General features: G+C 38.0%; 1 protein-coding gene across 6 annotated transcripts in view; it reads right to left on the reverse strand.

Annotated features, from left to right (window-relative positions):
• The window catches only part of pclob (piccolo presynaptic cytomatrix protein b), a 79,353-nt gene extending 78,650 nt beyond the window's left edge, over window positions 1-703 (reverse strand). For 5 of the 6 annotated variants that reach the window (XM_046864261.1, XM_046864263.1, XM_046864262.1 and 2 more), the window contains exon 1: window positions 185-266. The gene's annotated coding sequence lies outside the window, so the exon portion shown is untranslated. Of the gene's footprint in view, window positions 1-184; window positions 267-604 lie in introns of those variants that run through there. The other variant, XM_046864260.1, reaches the window with a different exon arrangement.
• Window positions 704-15,212: the final 14,509 nt, after the last annotated feature.

The following is a 15,212-nucleotide window of genomic DNA, read 5'->3' on the forward strand; positions in this document are numbered from 1 at the left end:
GAATAACAACAAACTCAAGCGAATGCAGAGTGTGCTTCGATTAATCGGACGTTGTATAGTTGATTATCACTCAAGAACAAGAATTTGGATCGGATACTTTCCGGTTTATGGACAATTAATGCATTCATTGGTTACATTGCCAACCTGTAATGTACGTCTATGTCTGTCGAGGTGCTCCACAGACCTGCAATGCAATCTACTACGATTATTATAATGCCGATTCCGTCTGATCCAGATTCCAGAGAGCAAACAAGTCCTGTGTGAATTCGGATTCATATCTGTCATTAGGATATTTCACATCTCTGCATTTGTCCTTGACCATTTACAGGTTACTACCGTGCCAGGGCCGATTCACCGCTCTCCAGTCAACAACCGCATCCTAACAGCGGCTTCATCTTCAGGCAGTCTACACACACACGCACGCACGCACACGCACGCACACACGCACACGCGCGGGCGCACATATACACACAATCACACGCACGCTCGCGCGCGCGCTACTCCTTCCTATTCTACACGCATACCTGCTTTCTCAGATGACCTGAAAATCGAAACGAAAAATAGCGATCATGAAAAAAAAACAAATCCCAAATCAGACCCATACCTCACGCAGATGCCGGGGTATTTCACCCATTTCTGCACCAAGAGCTTCCGCTGTTGCTCGCCCTCTCCCAGCTCCGTGATGCTGGCTGGTGAGAGCACCGCGGCTCCCGTTCTCGCTACTGCGCATGCGCGACACGGGCCAGGTGATTAGCCCATCACCTGACTGTATTGGAGTGGAGTTAAAGGGACAAAAACTACTCTTTATGCTAATATCTTTTAACCAGGATTACCTTTGTGCTGAGCTATTTACCATTTATTGGAGACCATTTCATTTTTATAGTAATGTTGAAGGTAATTTCTGCCAGCACATTGCCTCTAGCAGTAAGAGAATGAACAGAAAATAAAGTTAAAAAAGGAACATTTTGATTTATTTTACAGAATATGCTCGGATTTTAATGCATTCGAGAGTCACACATCTTTCTCACTAGTTCTTGTCATTGCTTCAAAGTTCAAACCCGGAATATGTTATATACAATCTCACACAAATCACCCTCAGGATTCCAATGAACATTAATAAGGCATGCCAAAATGTGCCATCTGCCCTTCTCTTGCACTCCTCCTTATATCACATATGCAATATATATGACAAAAGCCAGTTTTCATTGGCTGAATAAAAGCTCTTGCTTAGAACAAGTCAAAGATGTTTCACAAATAATCTCAATCGGCTTTTTTTCTTCAATCAATGAGCAAACCTTCAAATACTATTAGCTACACAATAAAGCTGTTCTCCAGACCAGCTGTGGCCAGAAGACACTTCAAACAACCCCCACAAACCATTTATTCAAACTTTACCTCCCTGCGTCCCTCAGTAGTTTACATAAACAGTTTTATGTCGTCAAACTTTCTAGCTTATTAGTGTTTAGATTTGCCTAGACCAAGCATAATAATACAAATCACAAAAGACCTTTTATTCACCTTTATGTAATAATGACACATTTTATGAACAGTCATATATCAAGAGGACTGTGCTTAGACTGTGGGTTTGTGAGAATACATTTCAATGACTTAATATGATTTATTCAATAGCACAAAATTTGCTATGGTTAAATACGATTTCTTTAAGGATACCAAAAGGATGTGTCATTCTCAGTAGTGTGTGGTGGTGTATTAGACATGGCCAGTTGTACCAGTGTTAATAATATGTATGAAATATTTTAGAGGACATATGAAATATCTATCAAGCTGCAAACAGGTGAATTATTTTTCTTATTTTTGTGCAATTTGCACCCTGTATGGGCAGTTCACATGCTAAACATTTACATAATTCATAAAGGCACAAAGAATGGGAAGACCATAATCATGAATCACCCATGGTACCATCAGTGGTTTATTTTAGGCTGTTTTTTCACCAGAAAGTTATTCGATGTAGGCTCAGTGACAAGCAGACTGAATCGTGAGTGTGCAACTTGTGGCACTTGGCTTCTAGCCTAGATGAGTTTTCCTTCTAAAAGACTCACTAAATCTAAACAGATATTCAAAGTTTTCTTGCCAAAGCCTGTCAGCTAACCAAGAACAGTCCAAACTGTCTGCCAAGTTTGCTGCATTGCTTTTAGGCAGAATACCTCCTGGGAGCAGAAATCAGATAAACTATGTATACCTTTCCAGCACACATTCAATCTTGTCAATTTGCATGAAGCACTTGATAGCGTTTTAGAACGACCCTGTGAAGTGTTTACACTAACAAATCCAGCTAAAGTGCATCTAATGCAGCTAAACGTGTAGAAACGCAACCGATATATGTACCTCATTTGAAGCATATGTTCTAGATTTTTTTTTAAAATATTAACTAAAGCAAAATTGTATAGGTCTTACTTAAAAGACCCACAGAAACACAGCAGTAATACACATACATTATGCTGAGACGGGGCTTTATCCTCTCAGATAAAATCCAGCATTGAAAATGCTCCACTGACTTATAAGACTAATATAAAGCAATGCTTATATTCTTTTCTCAGCATGAAGGCAAGGAAATATCCAAGTCACACTTCTTTGGTGCAACACCTCTGAATATAAATGAGGAGGCTACTCTGCTTTGTAGTATCCAGCTAGTGAGCAGGAATCCATTAAAACACAGAGAATGAGCAAAGGAAAGATGTGCTTTGCGACACTTCTTAGCTGCCATGAGAGAGTTAAAATGTGAGCAATGCATGTGTGTAGCGACTGTGAGTCGTGCAGGATATAAAGCCCCCGCTCTCCCTACTCCTACTTGGCATGTGTGTCGTGTTCTGGGGGAGGCTGTGGGCGATGATGGTCATTTGTTGCGTCACGCGTGGGGTTGTGTGAACAGCAGGAAGCTGGAATCACTCATGCCTCCCTCTGTACATGAGGGTTTGGTGTGGGTGTGTGTTTGTGTAGTGTTTTACAATTTATGAATAAAATGTGTACCTTTCTCCTAAGAGGCAAAGAATAATTTTATTTAAATCGAAGTTGAACAGCAAGCCAGTGAAAGTAAGCTCATGTTTGTGATTATTTGAAAGATAACATTTATATATAAAAGATAATATGGAGAAAGATGATCCGCTCTGGTGACCCCTAATGGGAGAGGCTGAAAGAAGATATATAAAACATAATATAAGAATATTTACTTATTTCTTAATTTGTCCAAGTGTGTATTAAAAAGAGAATAGGTTAATTGATTTTAATATATAGGTTTAATATAAGGTATAATAGGTTTTCTACCTTTAGTATTAGTGTTTTCTGTATGAAAAAGTGCATAGCATTAGCATAGCATTTCTCTAATTATTATTAGTTTAATTAAGATTTTAAATGAGTTTTACACACACTATGTCCATCGTTCCAGATGATGAAAGGTACTTATTAAATGTAAAAACGATGTACCTTTAAGACATCCACTCCAGCAACAAAAAATATACAGTTAAATATATTTCTTTGTCACTGACTTTAAATGCTTTTCGAGTTAGAATATCTATGATAAGTATGTCTGAAGAAATTCAGTCACTCTTTCAAATTTCATCACTATACATGCTACTTATTCTTAATGCAGTTATTTTTTTCATATGGATTATTCATTTTTGAATACATGCCACAGTGTAATGTCATGTTTTCTGAGGTCACAAGCAATTTCAGAACATATACTGAATTCCACTTTGAATTGAATTGCTATTGTGTGAAAATTCAGATCACACCTACTGTATACATGATGGTTTTTTCAATCATAAACAATTTCATTTAATTTGGGAAGATTTATTTTAAAAAGCATGCTTAGATGTGACTATACAAATGCAGAGTCATTAAATAAAACTAGTACACATTTCTACTACAATAAATTTGAATGACAGCTGACAGCAAAGGCACTCATATGAGGTAAGAGTGTAGAGTACAGCAGGGGGTCAAATTGTAATCAATCCAGTAACCTGATCATCCACTGTTTGCCAGTTTCATTAAATTTACATGTCTGCCCTAGAGAAGTTTAAAAACGAGGATGTGCTATTAACCAGAAATGATATCAGTATGCAACACAGGCACTATATGGAAATTCGGATCTGATCTTGAATCTGGTTTGCTTCAACTTACACACTATAAAACTTTCATTGCAAAGTAAGGATAAGCAAACAACAGTGAGACAACCTCATTGAAACAATGCTTACCTTCATTTAGTTCCATTAAATAAAGAGTCATAGGCTGGAATATACCCATCCTTCTACAGCACTAGGGAATGAATTTTACTATGAAAATGTTAAATTCACATCTACATCACTGTGGATTTGTCCTTGTCAGCCATGACCATGGGCAGCTATATTGCACTACTGCCACTAATATCTTTTCCCCACCACTGACCAGTACTAACTGCCAGCCTAAAAATACTCTTAAAGAGACAGCCTCTCTGTCTCTCCCCCCTCCTCTCACTTTCCCTCCCTCCCTCTTTCGCTTTTGCCCTCCAGCTGATCGGGGACCGCCTCCTAATCTCCTTTTGCCCGAATAGACCAATCAGAGGTAGTCAGGAAATCAGTAGTGCTGCGTAGTAAGCAGCATGAAAAAGAGAAGCAGACAGCTGTGAATGAGAGATAGAGATGGAGAGAGAAAATGAGGGGTTAGAAGGAAAAGAGCAAGAGATTATAGGCTTATGAGATGCAGTATTTAATGATGGTTGTGGGATGTGGGAGGGTTTTTTGCCTTTTACGTATGCATATGTAGTGGAGAAATCGGAAAATGGTTTTGTAATTCTTTTCTTTTACAATGAGAACGGTTATGAAATGTGTCCATCACACACACACACACACACACACACACACACACACACACACATACACACAGAGAATTGGGCCTCAAGCTAATATCATGCCATTACTCATAATAGACTTTGCTATGACCTTCCGTTGACCTGTCAGATACCAATTCTCTAAAGGACATTTTCATTTTCAGCATAACTGTTTACATTATATTTTGCACTTTTAGCTTTTCCTTTATTAACTGCATTTCTAGGAAACTGAGAAAATATTATTGCCATAAATAAATAATTATCTGAAAGGAATGTATCTACCTTTCAATCTTTCAAACATAGGAATAAATATAGTTGCTGTCAACTGTCCTTGAAGGAGTAATGGAATAGAGACGTCTAGACTGAGCACTTTATAATTGAAAAGGTGTAAATCAAGATGTGCCTGCAGTCATCTTCTTAAACATTGCAGTTAATTCCAGAAAAACAAAATATGTTGAAAAATGCTCATAAAAAAGCAGCATGAAAAAAATCTAATATAAGAATAATAAAACAGTAAATAATTAATAATTCATTAATTATTTATTTTCATACTTCTTTCTTTTTCACTTCCCATATTTCTTTCTTTCTTTCTTTCTTTCTTTCTTTCTTTCTTTCTTTCTTTCTTTCTTTCTTTCTTTCTACTAAATTTGTTTTTAATGGACTATTCATTTGTATGTATTAGAGATGAAAGAAAAATAGAGAACACAAAGGAAACCTACATGAAAATGAAAGAAGCTCTAAAGCAGAAAATACTACATGCCACCTAATGAATTAGTTAATTTTGGTAATTAATTAGTTTGTTTGTTTGTAATAATTTTGTGCATGCTAATGTTGTTGTAAAAGCAACAATCATGCTGCAGCTAGGACGAAAAACATCAACATTAATGGGAAATATTCATGAAAAAATGTATTATGCGAATTTTTGGATTCAGGCTTTAATAATGTCATTATTCTCAAGCTGAGATAAAGGAGCTGTGAGACATCCAGCTTAAAATGCATAATTCAAAATGCGCTCGGTCACTTCACAGAATAATAACCACGCTTTTTAAAACCGACCAACAAAATGATATAAAACATGGATTCCAAAATACTAATGGAGAAGCTGCTGGAACAAGTTAATTGCACTTACATGAAGACTGATTCAATAAAGATTTTGACATTTGATAACATTTTCCTCAAAGAGAAATCATTAAAAGCCTCCCAGTCTGTCAAAACCCACAATTCGCTTCACTCCTCATTCAACACTAAGCCTTTGATGTCTCTGCCTTTGCAACTGCCTTGACATTGACTTACGTAAGCAGAATAAAAATGCAACAATCCTCTTGGATCTGCAATGTGGCTCTTGTTTAACTCTGGCAGATATTGCTTTTTGAACTGCCTTTACAAGCATATGATTCCTTAACCTGCATAGCTGTGCAGTAACACAATCACTTTCATAAAGACCAGCAAATGGGACAATCAATTCTGAAGATCCTTACAGGAACTTCACATAAATCTTCACATACATCTATAATATTCGATTGAACAAAATGCTGCATTATTTTATTGATTTGGAAACATTTCTCTGTTAAGTAATACACAAATCTCCTTGTATGCCTGCATTGTAATGAGTAGAATTGATTTTGAAATGGAATATGTCCATGACCCTGTCAATTACATGCCCATACATGTTGCATGTCAGACAGAGTGCATGGAGCAAAACAGCATTACTTTCAGGTATACCTTTCCTCAATAGGAGAAAAGTTATACTTTAATATCACCTTCACTGGCAGGGCATGTAGGGGTATAAGCTGGCAAAGCTAGAGTTTTCCTGCATTACAATGCCAGATCAAGTCCCTGCTTAAATATTCATGAGTCACAAATACACAGCTGTTGCTACTGCTGACTTACTCACTAACACATTGTGCAAATGTTGGATGGGATGCTATACAACTGTTCCTTATTCATGTTAATATATTTTAAGGGCAGACCATGAAATATTAATGCACATGTACTTCAACTAATTTGTCTTTCTTGAACCTGTTGTAATATAAAGTATAAATATAATAATGAATATTTAGCATGTTTTACTAAACTTGCACTGTTCACAGTGTGTTGCAATTTCAATAAAATAGAAGATATCTCACTCTCATAGATGTTGTTTTCCACATGTACTCTAGTATTTATGAAAGAAAGAAATTTAGTGCACATCTGTTAGATTAATGCATCATATCCTGGCTAAGAGCCTTGCTCAGAGTGATGCAAGGAAACGTTGCATAAAATGAATACCTGTGTTTTACTACAGCTCTGGTAAATTCTCAAAATCTCTGATTGGTCTGAAGGTGTTAATTCATTTTTCTGTAGCTCAAACCACATAAACATATTAATGCATTTGTTGATCATTTCCATATTAATATCTCATTCACAGGTACCTGATAAGAGTGTTAAGGATGACCTATGCAACTTCTAAGAACTATAGTAATGAAAGTTTGTGTATTAAAAGAACATATTAATGAAGCAGTGCTAATGAAACCAAACTAATGTTTTGGATTAAGTCTGCACTGTTTGCACAATATTTCAGTCAGTTATTATTCCATCAATTCTTTCTGTGCTATTTTGTCATTTGTAATTATTTCTTTATTTTTATTAATTTTAAGATTTTTGTATTCATTTTAAGACTTTTAAGGTTTATAGCTGCTAAACTTAATGTAATTCTAGGGAGTTAAGTGAATACATTTATTTAATGGACATTCCACAGTATAAAAATGTTAAAACTAATTATAACTAATTGCAAGTGTGATGCCAAATTAATAAATGAAACAATTTAAATTGCTGTACTATAAAGGGAATGAAATTCTCCATAATGTGCTATTTCTATCATATTAACATCCTGGTGTAAACATTATAATCTGTCAGTGATTCATTTGCATGCAATAACCACATGCACCATTGTGTTTATTCTTAATATATGATAATATCTCATTATTTTTGTAGCCTTCTATACTTACTATACACTATATTGATAATTCATACAGTATATGAACTTTTCTTAAACTGTTTTCACTGGATGCACACAATTATATAGAATGTTTTGTATTAAATGCTTATGCATTACAATTTCCCTTCATAGGAACTAAAATGCCAAAACCTGTTCCAGCATGACAATGACCTTTTTGATAAAGCATGTCCATTAAGACATGGTTTGCAAAGGTTGGAGCAAAGGAACTTGAGTCGCCTGTTCAAAGCCATAACCTCAACCCCACTGAACACCTTTGAAATACCCTGACCCCATCAATGCTATCGTGGTTAAATGGCAAATCCCAACAGCCATACGCTGCAAAATTATTGGAAAGCTTCCCAGAACAGTGAAGGTTAATATTAATTATTAACAAGCATATTTGAATGCAGTGGTGGGCCATCAGAGTCAGCAAGCCCTTCTCCGCTGACCTAAACTCTTTCAGAATCACTGGCTTGTGTTTTAATATATTTTTGTCAATGAATATAGATACAACTTTATTGTCATTGCATAGTACAGGTACAACCAAAATGCAGTTTGGCATCTACCAGAATTGCAAAAAGTAGCAATCGTGCAAATAAGTAGCATATTTACAGCATGTGATATATACATTGAGGAAAATAAGTATTTGAACACCCTGCTATTTTGCAAGTTCTCCCACTTAGAAATCATGGAGGGGTCTGAAATTGTCATCGTAGGTGCATGTCCACTGTGAGGGACATAATCTAAAAAAAAAAATCCAGAAATCAAAATGTATGATTTTTTAACTATTTATTTGTATGATACAGCTGCAAATAAGTATTTGAACACCTGAGAAAGTCAATGTTAATATTTGGTACCGTAGCCTTTGTTTGCAATTACAGAGGTCAAACGTTTCCTGTAGTTTTTCACCAGGTTTGCAAACACTGCAGGAGGGATTTTGGCCCACTCCTCCACACAGATCTTCTCTAGATCAGTCAGGTTTCTGGCCTGTCACTGAGAAACACGGAGTTTGAGCTCCCTCCAAAGATTCTCTATTGGGTTTAAATCTGGAGACTGGCTAGGCCATGCCAGAACCTTGATATGCTTCTTACAGAGCCACTCCTTGGTTATCCTGGCTGTGTGCTTTGGGTCATTGTCATGTTGGAAGACCCAGCCTCGACCCATCTTCAATGCTCTAACTGAGGAAAGGAGGTTGTTCCCCAAAATCTCGCAATACATGGCCCCGTCATCCTTTCCTTAATACAGTGCAGTCGCCCTGTCCCATGTGCAGAAAAACACCCCAAAGATGATGCTACCACCCCCATGCTTCACTGTAGGGATGGTGTTCTTGGGATGGTACTCATTATTCTTCTTCCTTCAAACATGTTTAGTGGAATTATGACCCAAAAGTTCTATTTTGGTCTCATCTGACCACATGACTTTCTCCCATGACTCCTCTGGATCATCCAAATGGTCATTGGCAAACTTAAGACGTGCATGTTCATGTGCTGGTTTAAGCAGGGGAACCTTCCGTGCCATGCATGATTTCAAACCATGACGTCTTAGTGTATTACCAACAGTAACTTTGGAAAAACGGTGGTCCCAGCTCTTTTCAGGCCGTTGACCAGCTCCTCCCGTGTAGTCTTGGCTGATTTCTCACCTTCCTTAGGTTCATTGAGACCCCACGAGGTGAGATCTTGCATGAAGCCCCAGTCCGAGGGAGATTGACAGTCATGTTTAGCTTCTTCCATTTTCTAATGATTGCTTCAACAGTGGACCTTTTTTCACTAAGCTGCTTGGCAATTTCCCCGTAGCCCTTTCCAGCCTTGTGGAGGTGTACAATTTTGTCTCTAGTGTCTTTGGACAGCTCTTTGGTCTTGGCCATGTTAGTAGTTGGATTCTTACTGATTGTATGGGGTGGACAGGCGTGTTTATGCAGCTAACAACCTCAAACAGGTGCATCTAATTTAGGATAATAAATGTAGTGGACGTGGACATTTTAAAGGCAGACTAACAGGTCTTTGAGGGTCAGAATTCTAGCTGATAGACAGGTGTTCAAATACTTATTTGCAGCTGTATCATACAAATAAATAGTTTAAAAATCATATATTGTGATTTCTGGATTTTTTTTTTAGATTATGTCTCTCACAGTGGACATGCACCTACGATGACAATTTCAGACCCCTTCATGATTTCTAAGTGGGAGAACTTGCAAAATAGCAGGGTGTCCAAATACTTATTTTCCTCACTGTATGTAAACATATGTACAATAAATAAATATAAAGGCTATAGCAGTGCAGAGATGTGTGGACATTGTTGAGAAGTACAGGTAAATGGTTCTAAGGCTATGGCAGCAATGAAGAATAAGTGTGTAGAAGTGGAAGGTTATGATTAAGATTAAGATTAAGTTTGTTAAAATTATGGCATTTAAGAAATGTTAAAGTCTAATATATATGCACACATTCTATACACATATATACATGAATGTAAAATATTGGGCAGAATGTACAGTAAGGATTTAAAAATACACATAGATAAAATAGTGCAGATGTACGTAAAGCACAATATGTGTGGAGAATGAAGAGTAAAAGAGATATACTATGCAATATGTACATTGTATGTATAATTGTACAGAAGTTATATACAGTGTCTATACAGTGATCTAAAGGTTTAGTTTAGAGTTCAGTGGTGTAATTCTGGTTGGAAAAAAAGCTGTCCCTGAACCTTCTGGTTCTGGTGCGTATGTTTCAGTGTATCTTTTTTGATGAAAGGAGGTTAAACAGTTTATGACTGGGATGTAAAGAGTCCTTGATAATACATCTGCTGTAGTGACGGTGTTCAATGGCAGGTAGTTGGGTGCCAGTAATGCATCAGGCAGTTTTTTACACCCTTTACAGGGCTTTGCGTTTACACACAGTGGAGCCTTCGTACCATACAGTGAAGGAAGGGTCAGGATCCCTGGGGACGAATGAGCATTTTTGAGACTTCTCGAGAAGTACAGGCATTGTTGCGCTTTCCTAACCAGAGCTAAAGTGTTCTGGGGCCAGGACAGATCCTCAGAGATGTGAACTCCCAGGAACTTAAAGCTGGAGACTCGCTCTACATCAGTTCCATTGATGTTGACTGGGAAATGTCTCCTGCTGTTGGATTTTCAAAAGTCCAGTGAGCTTTTTAAAAGTGAGCTCTTTAGTCTTTGAGGCGTTGAGGGTCAGGTTGTTGGTGGCACACCATGCTGTCAGGCTTCGGATCTCTTCTCTGTAGGCCGATTCATCGTTGCTGATCTGGTCGACCACGGTGGTGTCATCTGCATACTTGATGAAGATGTCCGAGTTATGCAGAGGATCACAGTCGTGGGTGAACAGGGAGTAGAGTAGCTGGCTAAGAACACAGCCCTGCGGGATGCCAGTGTTCAGAATGAGGGTTGAGGATACCTTGTTGCCCAACCTAACAGATTGAGGTCTGTTGGTGAGAAAGTCCAGAATCCATCTGCAAGTGGAGGTACAGATACCCAGGTCACTAAGCACATTCAGGACCAGTTTCTCAAAGCACTTCATAGCGATAATGGTGATAACTGGGCAAAAGTCATTCAGGCATTTGGCAGCTGAGTGCTTAGGCACTGGTATGATGGTTGTGGTCTTCAGGCATGTAGGAACCGTAGCTTGGGGTAGTGACAGGTTGAAAATGTCAGTGAAAACCTGTGCCAGTTGTTCAGTGCATGCTCTGAGAACACGTCCTGGTATGCCATCCTGGCCAGCTGCCTTGCATGCATCCACTCTGCTAAACACTGAATAGACTTCCGTTGTTGAGAGTGAAAGTGGGCTGTAAGCAGCATGCCATGATCGAAACTAGCAAAAAAGTAATTGAGTTCGGCACTGCTGGTTTGTTGAGATCGAGCTGTTGGTTTGTAGTTTATGATGGTCTGGATGCCTTTCCACATGCGTCTGGGGTCAGAGTTGTGGAAGTGCTCTTCTATGTTAATTGTGAATGTGAGCTTGGCTTTCCTGATGCCTCTTTTCAGGTTGGCCCTGGCTCTGTTGTAGTCCTCTGCGCTGCTAGATTTAAAAGCAGCATCTCTTGCTTTCAACAGGAGATGGACTTCAGTGTTCATCCATGGCTTCTGATAAGGAAAGCATTTTACGTGTTTGACGGTAGTGACATTGTCAGTGCAAGTGTTGATATGGTCCAAAACAGATGATGTGTAAATGTCCATGTCTATATGAGAGTCCAGTGTGGCCTGTGAGGCAAAAATGTTCCAGTCAGTATTGACAGTATTAACTGTTGCTGTAGAGAAGAAATGGCTCCCTCTTGCCATACCTTTACTGTTCTCACAGCTGGTTTCACCCATTCCATTAATGGTGTGTATTTGGGTAGCATGAACAAAGAGAGGTGATCAGACTGACCCAAGTGCTAGAGGGGAATGGCTGTGTATGCCCCAGGTATGTTTGTGTATACATGGTCCAGTGTTTTGTCCCCTCTGGTAGAGCAGGAGATATTATGGTGGAATTTTGGTAGTACAGATCTCAGGTTGGAGTGGTTGAAATCTCCAGCAACGATGATGGCTCCTTCGGGATGTGCAGACTGTTGTTTGCTTGTTGTTTGGGTGATTTCCAGAGGGAGTTCAGAGTTTGTTCAAAGCCCCTCTCTGTAGTTGTGACCGATATCTAATAATGTTTGTTGGCTGTATGAGATATGTGCAAGCCTGTTCTGAGTGAATAGACTTGCAGTTAGTGGAGAAATTACTACTGAATTGCAAAATCTGGAGAGACACTGGGCTTCGCGTTGTGCACGCGCCGCCATCAATATGTAATTAAATTATTCCCAATAGTCTATTCACTTCATTTCATCGCGTTTCTCTCGGGTGAATTTCTGTGCTCCTGAGTGTGAGTTTCAAAGAGTTTCTATCAATCAGATTTCAGCCATCACATTTTGCTGTAGATGGCGATTTGGTCATTACAAGGTCCCCTAGAAGTCATGTCGCCATTTTCACGTCCTTTGACTGGATGGTCAGAGAGTCCACAATAGATCCACAATGACTGACAGAGGAAAATAAATTCTCTTACAAGGACATTTACAAGACAGACCTTTCAAGAAAAGCTGAACACTGTGAAGAAAGGTCAACCAAAATAATTCTAAACAGGCTTTTTTGTAAACCATATGCTCTTTTGCATTTTCTTTCCAATAGAATTTGCACAAAACACAAATATTTTTAAATCTCCAGGAAAACTGTAATGTATGAAAATTATTTTTTTTGGCTGCTCTCATTAGGGGTCGCCACAGCGAATCATCTATCAGCCTCTTTCAAAACAACTACCTGCATGTCTTTCCTCACCACATAAAAAACCTGCTCATTTGCCTTCTTTTTTCCTTCTTTCTGGTGGCTCCATCCTCATCATTCTTCTACCGATATACCCCATGTCCCTCCTCTGCACATGTCCAAAATATCTCAATCACGCCTTTCTCACTTTATCCCCAAACTCATTTCCATCCTTCACTACTGTCTATCCTCGTCACTCCCAATGAAAATCTCATGCATGAAATGCATGAAAATAATGCACAAAAATGCAAAAAAAAAAACTGGAGTAATTTTATGAGGTTTATATTGATGATTCTGTAAAAAATTAAGAGAGACTTGTTAAACTGTGTTCGATGGGTTTCTTGCTTTAGTAATGGCATTCATTCTCACTGCTTGTGATACTTGTCTGTAATGCGATACTTTGTTATACTATGTTTCTATATAATATTGATGGCTTCTATAGCTGTGGCGTCATAATAATGGTATTAAGAAGTGGATTGGCTCAGGTAGGACACTACTAAAGGCCTGGGTGTAAAATGCACTGCTCACCACCGTGTAAATGTGTTCAGTTGTCCCCAAATGTTTGTCCATATTGTTTATTTTAATCTTAATGCATTGATAATCTATCTTAAATCTGTTTTCAAATCATTAATTTGCCAGCAATGTTTTTCAGTTAATTGTTTTTCAGTAGCTGATCACATAAAACAAAAATAAATATTAAAAAAATAGTATTTTGAGAGCTCCTATCCAGCCAGGCCTTGACAAAAGTAATCATAATAGATGACAATGACAAACAACTTGTAAAGCATGAGATACAGTTTTTCTGTTATATTTGCCTCTAATACTGTTTTTTTTCTGCCCTCTGGAGACAGATGAACACTAGAGTCATGACTCAACATTGCAGGAAATCGCATTTAATTCTACAGCTGAACAAAGCATGAGCAACTAGACACCTAGAACATCCATTCTGACCTTTCTGCCTTTAGGTCATCACGATCCTGCCAAGAGACATTTAATAAACAACATTCATGATATCTGAGACTCGAGTAAAAGTTTAAGCTCTCAAAACTTTGGTGGTGGTGATTGTGGCATACTCATTTGTGATTCAGGACATGATGTGTAAAAGGTCATGTGAAGGGTGAAATAAATCTTAAATTTTCCTACAATTTGATTGCATTGATTTTAACCAGCAGCATCCTCACGTGTAAGTTGGCACTGGCACTGTATTTTTGTACAGATGTGTTTCTCATCTTGGGAACAGATTGCATCTTTACAGTGCAAAGATCAGGGTTATGTAATTAGTATACAGGAGAAAAGGAGATTACACCGCAGAACTGCATTCAGGAAAACCCACAGAGAGTGTGATTACTTTCAGATTAACATGTTTCTCTGCCACAGAGAGGCTGACCCTGTTCACTCGGCTCTGCACTATAGAAAAGAACATAATTAAAGTGCTGTGGGCAGAATCATTTTATTTGAAAGAAAAAAAAGGAACGATTACTAAGTTTGTTGCTTAAAGTGCATTAATTGAATTTTAGGAAGCAGTATGGTCTAGATAAAGCATTTTTATGACTGACAAAGGACATAACAGTTGAACTCTAGGAGAAACGAATAGATCGGGTCAGCTCAAGGGCAGCTTGATGGAGCAGCGGATAGCATTGCCACCTTACAGCACCAGGGTTCCCAGTTTAATCTTCATCTCAGGTTACTGTCTGTATGGAGCCTCTGTGCATGTTCTGCCTGTCTCTGTGTGGATTTCCTTCTTTCTAATTTGCTATCAGGTAAACTGGCTATTCATAATACCCTGTATTGGCCTGGTGTTCCATCCATAGTGCTAAAACAAAAACTGAAAACTCATATGTTTACACAGTATTATTATTCTCGGAAGGTAAAATGTAGCCTCAGTCCGTTCTGACTAATATTTTTCAACATTCATTCTTTACCACTGTTAACTGTTTGTTTGTTTACTTGTTTCTTTACATTTTTGCTCATGTGATAATGTATTGATTATCATCCTGATGTGAAGCAACTGTGGTTTCAAACAAAAAATTTATTATTACTGTTGTTGTTGTTGTTAACACTCTGCCTCGAATAGAGTAGTTATTGAAGATGAATGAATAAGATAGGATCTAGGCTTGAAT

The sequence above is a fragment of the Silurus meridionalis genome, chromosome 13 (assembly GCF_014805685.1).
Source record: "Silurus meridionalis isolate SWU-2019-XX chromosome 13, ASM1480568v1, whole genome shotgun sequence".
NCBI lineage: Eukaryota > Metazoa > Chordata > Actinopteri > Siluriformes > Siluridae > Silurus > Silurus meridionalis.